This window comes from Lycium barbarum, chromosome 11 (assembly GCF_019175385.1).
Source record: "Lycium barbarum isolate Lr01 chromosome 11, ASM1917538v2, whole genome shotgun sequence".
Lineage (NCBI taxonomy): Eukaryota > Viridiplantae > Streptophyta > Magnoliopsida > Solanales > Solanaceae > Lycium > Lycium barbarum.
In genome coordinates this window covers 20,885,677-20,893,530 of record NC_083347.1, presented here as the reverse complement: position 1 = coordinate 20,893,530, position 7,854 = coordinate 20,885,677, and positions in this window count along the sequence as shown.

The window sequence follows — 7,854 nt, the reverse complement described above, 5'->3', positions numbered from 1 at the left end:
TCACTCAGTTAACATGGCAGGTATTATGAGTACTACATTAATAGTCCAGGATCCGAAACACGATTGGATAGTAGACACAGGTGCTACCAACTATATGGTAACAGACCTGAAACTACTTGATAAACTCATTGTTTCTAAAACTGGCAATCCTAAAAGAGTATACTTACCAAATGGAGAAATCACTTTGGTTACTCATCTAGGATCAAGTACTATATTCAATAATAACACTGTTACGGATGTTTTCTATATTCCTCAATTTAAGTTCAACTTATTATCTATGTCCAGGCAAACCAAAGAATTAAAGTGTTCAGCTTCATTTTTCCATGACTTCTGTATTTTTCAGGATCTCTTCAATGGGAAGGTGAAGATGATTGGTAGAGAAGATTGAGGCTTATACATACTCTCAGACAATATTGACAAAAAAGAAGTCATCTTAGCTGCTATAAATTCTAGAAATGTTGTTTTTACTATACTTGATTAAAACTGCAAATTAGATATAGATGTTTGGCATAAGAGATTTGGACATGTATCCATAAATGTTTTGAAGAAATCACTTCCTATTAGTCTAGATAATATTACTAAGACAGTAAATAAGTGCACAATCTGTCCATGTGCCAAACAGACTAGATTGCCTTTTCCTATAAGTACTACTCATAGTTCTAGCTATTTTGACTTAGTCCATATGGACTTACGGGGAACTTATAGGGTTGCAACTATTGAAGGAAACAAGTAATTTATTACTATTGTTGATAATCATTCTAGATTCACTTGGATACTTCTATTGAAGTTGAAGTCTGATGTCTGTACAGTTTTACAGAATTTTCTTACATGTATGAATACTCAGTTCAATAAGAAATTCAAAGTTATAAGAAGTGACAATGGTACAAAATTTGTGAATAATCTATACAACACCTTATTTAAGAATCTAGTCATTATCCATCAAACTAGGGCTAGGCATAAATACCGAAAATCGAAAAACCAGACCGAACCGAACCGAATTTCAAAAACCAAAATCGAAAGAACCGAATAGAACTAGTTTGGTTTGGTGTTCGGTGTCCACCTTCAAAAAAACTGAAATCGAAATAGCCGAACCGAAGTTTGACAAAACCAAACCGAAGAACCGAACGCCCACCGTAGTTTATTCTCTTCTTGGCAAGTATATTCTCTCACATTTGGTGAGAGCTTGGAGAAATTAGGAGCTGTATTGATGTAAAGGCTACTCAAACCAATTTTTTCTTAGTAGTTTTAATTATTTTTCCATTGCTTGGTAGGATCATATTCTGTGAAATCAACTTAGAGTTGAGATACTTTTAGATTGATTATAGTTTTTTACTCTTGCAAAGTGTATTTATTCATTTTGTAATTGATTTCATTATTTTCATTATTAATAAAAAAAATCGCTAAGCTCGCTGCTCGGTGGTATAATATTAGTTGAGAAAAAAAAATCGAGCGGAGGTCTATCGGAATATTTTAACAAACTCGAACACTTTATGGTTTACGTTTTCAGAAACTTCGGTGTTCGATTTTTAGAGTTCGGTTCTTCGGTGTTTCGGTTTAAACCGAAATTTAATACATTACCCAAAAAAAAATCAAAAAAGTCCAGGCCCATTAAGTTTAAGCCCAAAAAAACCCAATTGTAACAAGCCCTCTTTTGCTTTTGTATCCCTAATTTTCCACTTCAGTTGAGAAAATCAAATATCATTAACAAAGGAAGGTGACTAAGATGTGTCTTTAGGATTAATGTATGTCCTTTATGTGTTTTCTTAATTATTCTTACTGTATGTATATAACACCTAGTAATCCTATATCATGGTTATGGTTTTCTGTTCTTGTGTATCCTGTTTGTTTGATTTTGATTTCAATTTATAAGTTTTATGTTTTATTGCTTTTGAGAATATGAATTAGTGTAAATGAAATCGCTTCTAATATCATATCAAAAAAACCAAATTGAAAAAACCGAAACCGAACTTCAAAAAACCCAAACCGAAAGAACCGAACCGAACTAGTTTGGTTCGGTGTTCAGTGTCCACCTTTAAAAAATCGAAACCGAAATAGCTAAACCGAAGTTTGATAAAACCGAACTAAAGAACCGAACGCCCACCCCTACATCAAACTTTATGCACATATACTCCTCAGCAAAATGGAATTGCTAAAAGAAAACACATGCATATACTAGAAATGACGAGAGCAATTAGATTTCAAGCATTTATTCCTATAAAACTCTGGGGTTTATGTGTAAACGCTACAGTGTACATCATAAATAGGTTGCCAAGGTATGTCATTAAGGATAAATCACCATATGAACATCTATATAATAAAAATTCATCATTGTCATATTTAAGAGTACTTGGTTGTTTATGTTTTGCAAAAACTGTAAATGAAACTGAAAAGCTCAAACCAAGAGCTAAACCTGCAGTCCATTTAGGATATGCAGAAACACAAAAAGGGTACTTGTTATATGATCTAACTAGTAATGTTTTGCTTGTCAACAGAGATGTTATATTCAAGGAAGATATCTTTCCTTTTGAAGAGATGGACACACCTGCTCCTATATTCAAGTTCAATGGCACAAATGATTCAAACAGTAGCACAAATGAGTCAGATATGGCAACATATAGATATGCAACCATAAATGTACAAAATCAGACAACACAGGTTGAGGGGGAGCAAGTTCAGATACAACAAGGTGACTCACTAGAAGTTGACTCACAATAACTTGAAATGCCACAGTTGGAATTACCAGAGATTAACCAACTTGCTGAGCCTTAACCAGATGAAAATGCTGCACCTGCACATATACCGATTATTGATCAACCTTAATCTAATAAAAGTGTGTCATGAAGAAGTAAAAAACCACCAATGTGGATGAAAGATTTCATTTCACTAAATATTCATGATGAGTCTTATGCTATGGCCGAATACCTTTCATATGACAAACTATCACCTAAATACCAAGCCTACCAATCCAAAATAACCAATATACCAGAACCAAAAACATACAAAGAAGCAGCTTTAGATCCTAAACGAATAGAAGCTATGAAAGCAAAAATCTCAGCACTACAAGACAATCATACATTGGATATTGTTAGTTTACCAGAAGGCAAGTCACTTATAAGGTGTAAATGGATATACAAAGTAAAATACAAGTCAGCAGGTGAAGTACAAAGATACAAGGCAAGGTTAGTGGCAAGAGGGTATAGCCAAAAGGAGTGTATTGATTACCAAGAAACATTTAGCCCAGTGGTGAAAATGAAAACTATCAGGACAGTTTTGTCAATTACAGCTCAAAACAAAAGACATATTCGTCAAATAAATGTCTTTAATGCATTTTTACAAGGTGATTTACGTGATGAAATTTATATGGAGTTGCCTCAGGGATTTAAGAGTCAGGGGGAGAAGAATCCAGTATGTGGACTCATTAAATCGCTGTATGGATTGAAACAGGCACCTAGAAAATGGAATGCAAAACTGTCTGAGGCTTTCCTGAGTTTTCAATTCAAACAAAGTGAACATGACCACTTCTTATTCATCAAGAAGACAACAACAGACTCAGTTTTTGTGCTCATATATGTTGATGACATGCTTACAACTGGAAACAGCCTACAAGCTATTGAGAAAACTAAGAACCAACTGAAACAGTCCTTCAAGATGAAAGACTTAGGTGAACTCAAATACTTCCTAGGAATTAAGTTTGCAAGGTCAAAACAAGGAATACTCATGCATCAAAGGAAGTATGCACATGAACTCATCTCTGAGACTGGTATGAGTGCTTCAAAACCAGCTATAACACCTATTGACATTCACATAAAGTTTACAACAAAGGAGTATGACAATCTGATTAACAGTCAAGATAGTTCAAAGTCAAGCACACCTGATCAAAGTTCAAAGTCAAGTATAGATGATCCTTTGACTGATCAAGGGGCATATCAAAGGTCGATAGAAAAACTATTATATTTAACCATAACCAGGCCTGATATTTCTTATGGGGTACAAACCTTAAGTCAGTGTCTACAGCAGCCTAAGAAAAGTCATATGGAAGCAGCGTTAAGAATAGTAAGATACATAAAGGGTCAACCTGACCAAGGGATTTTACTGTCAAGTGATCAAAACACTACTATTACTGCATTTTGTGATGCAGACTGAGCATCATGTCCAAATACCAGAAGATCAGTATCAGGATACTTTGTGAGATTTGGAAACTCACTTGTGTCATGGAAATAAAAAATAAAAAAAAAACAATCTACAGTGTCCAGGAGCTCAGCAGAATCAGAATATAGAAGCATTGCAACAGTGGATACTGAGATTATATGGCTACTGGGATTGATAAAAGATTTGGATGTTGAAGTTCAAAAACCAGTTGATATTTTTACTGATAGTAAGGCAGCAATACAGTTAGCAGAAAATCCAGTTTACCATGAAAGGACTAAGTACATAGAAATTGATTGCCTCTTCATTAGAGAGAAGATCACACAAGGGTTGATTACTACTAAGTATATTCCGACTCAAGAACAGCCAGCAGATTTACTGACAAAGGGATTAAGCAAAGTTTAACACCATTATCTCAGTTCCAAGCTAGGAGTTCATGATATTTTCTCACTTCCTAGCTTGAGGGGGAGTGTAGAAACAAGTTAATTAAATTAGTTAGAAATGGTGTTCACAAAGTTAGTTATGGCAGTTAGAGACTTAAGTGTAATTACCATAAGTGTGACAGTTAAGGACTTGAAGACCTAAGTGTAATTAGCTTGTATTAAGTAGTTAATGATCACAAGTTAGTTATAACTAACTAGTCATGTAGCCTCTGTATATATACCATGTATACAGGCCTGTATACATCATCACAATAATGAGAATTCATTGAATCTTCTTCTTGCTACTTCTTCTTCTTCGTGTACATTGTGATAAGGATCGAAGATCGACTCTTCTTCTTCTTCTAAAAACTACAATTTGGCTTCTTTTTGAAAAACAAAAACGAATTGATGTCAACTAAGCTTTTTATTATTTAACTCAATTGTTTATTGTGTTCTGACTTTTGGATCCGTCATTGTTGCTCGTTGGTAGGTCCAGCACAAAACATAGTCCGTTTGAAATTAACGATATTTTCAAAGAACTCCCACTAGGGGATGAATCTGTACGTACATATTTTTCTAATGAAAGGAAATAACAAGCCATATATGAATTGAAGGTGTACTAAGTATATATTGAAATGGAGATTATATGATCGATGGATAAAAATAGTTAAAAAAAAAAAAAAAAAAAAAGCTTCAACTTTCAATACCAAACAAAGTGTTTGAATTTAGAAAAAGAAAAAAAGAGGGACAAATACATGCTGAAGCATGGGTCGCTTTAACTTCAACGTGTTAACCTGTATCTTTCAATAATTTGGTGTAGTCTTGTTTCCTTTTTATTTTAATTTAATTTAATTTAATTTAATGTCAAGTGGGATGTTCATACTATTATCACCCCAGCATTGTGGAGACCGGCACTTTTCTAACCCAAAAAAAAAAAAAAAAAAAATTTAGAACCAAACTAACCCATTAAAAAAAAAAAAAATCAAACTAGGCTTCACGCACAGAATCTATGCGTGAAAGGACCAAACTGTAACTTTTTAAGTTTGGTCCTTTCATGCACAAATTATGTGCGTGAAAGGGGTTTTTTTTTTTTTTAAGCTATCAAAAATCACGTTTTTTTTTATACTTTGGGCAAAGATTAGTTATGTTTCAAAACCCCGAAATATCAATATTTTATATAGAACTTAATATATTTTTTTGCGTACAATAACGTCGGCTCATTACATCAAGTATACCTAAACATTTGGATCGTCGTTTTAGGGGTTGTAGAGTGCCCCGAAGTAAGTTTTGTTTGCTTGGAAACTTTGTTCTTTGGAAATCAAACTCAAAATTAAGCTTTTTTCAGTACTTTGACCGAAGATTAGTCACGTTTCAAAACACCGGACTATAAATATTTTATATAGAACTTCATATTTTTTTAAGCGTAAAATAATGTCGGCTCATTACATCAAATATACATATATGTTTGGATCGTCATTTTAGGGGTTGTAAAGTGCCTCGAAGTAAGTTTGGAAACTTGTTATCTTTAAGTTTTTTTTCATACTTTGACCGAAGATTAGTCACGTTTCAAAACGTTGGAATATAAATATCTTATATAGAACTTAATATTTTTTTTAGCGTACAATAATATCAGCTCATTACATCAAGTACGTAAATAAAAAATAAGGACCTGAGCATAGGTGGAAAACTAGTTGTAAATTGTTGAAACTTTAAATGGTCATAACTTTGCGCTCGGATGTCCGATTTACGCAATTTTTTTTTTATTCAGGGTATTTTTTCGAGATCTACGCGGACAAACGGCCATTAGGCGGTTTGGCCGAACCGATTTTCCAAAAAATGCCCGTTATCCCATTCAATTTGAATTTCCTCCAAATTTGTGCAAAAATTTCATTCTTCTCTAGTAAAAATCTAATGATAAAAATCCATTTCGAGATGTTAATCCCGTGGTAATGATGTTTTGAATGTCAATTTCGAGGTTCGAAATTCAATTTATGAAAACGAGTTAGATATCATTAGTGAACAATATAAAAAATAAAAAGTGTCTACTTTGTAACATTCACCAATTTGGCTTGGTGGTTTAGCCTCTCTTTTTTACTCACTTCTTTTTTATGCCAACAACATGGGATCAAACCTTGGTGGGAGCATTGAATGAAATATATTATACCTTGGTTGAACCTCTCGTATTGGATGAATTATTTTTTAATATAATATTTTTATTTCAAAACACTTAAATCAAAATCCTATAAAATATGACACTTAGATCTAAAGATGACAAGTTTCCAAGCAAACAAAACTTATTTCGGGGCACTCTACAACCCCTAAAATGACGATCCAAACGTTTAGGTATACTTGATGTAATGAGCCGACGTTATTGTACGCAAAAAAAATATATTAAGTTCTATATAAAATATTGATATTTTGGGGTTTTGAAATATAACTAATCTTTACCCAAAGTATGAAAAAAAAAACATGATTTTTGATAGCTTAAAAAAAATACCCTTTCACGCACATAATCTGTGCGTGAAGCCTAATTTGGTCCCTTTTTTTTAATGGGTTAGTTTGGTTAAAAAAAAAAAAAGGGTTAGAAATGTGCGGGGATCGTGTCCCAACACAAATTGTAAGTTTGCAATAATAGGCCTACCAGTCTACCACATGGAAAAGATTCCGAAGTACTCTACGAGATTCATTATTTATTTATGCACAAATATTATATATTTTGAAATTGACTACTAATATTGATGGGTCAAATCAATAATTGCAAAGATTGAACTTAGTTATGTATTTACAAATACCCTAGTATTATTTGGAGCACACTTCATTGGAAAGGAAAAAGGGAGACAAATACGCCATTGTTTTTTCCTTTATCATATCTAGTCTTCGTTCGAAAAGTATATTTCTCTTAATCTACTACTAGCTTTAAGGACATTTTAAAAAATAGAGTTTATTTTCTCTAATATATGGTCATTACTCATTAGTTAGCTAGATACTAGTATGTTACTTCACATTATGAGCATAAGATTTGAATTACTATCAATGTATAATTCACTTACCCAGAAAAGATTCAAAGATTTTTAGCAATGGAAGAAAAGTTTGTTTATGCAGCTAGTTACTTAATTAAGTCTTGTAAGTATCTTTTTTTTATTTTTTTATTTATAATAGAACTAGTCAAAAAGGTCTAGCTAGTTCTTCTTCCGCCTTAAGAAAAAGTCTTTGTCTCGATCAATATGCTCTAAATAATACAGATGTATAAATATATATGGGTTGAATCGTTTATTGGAGATCTAGA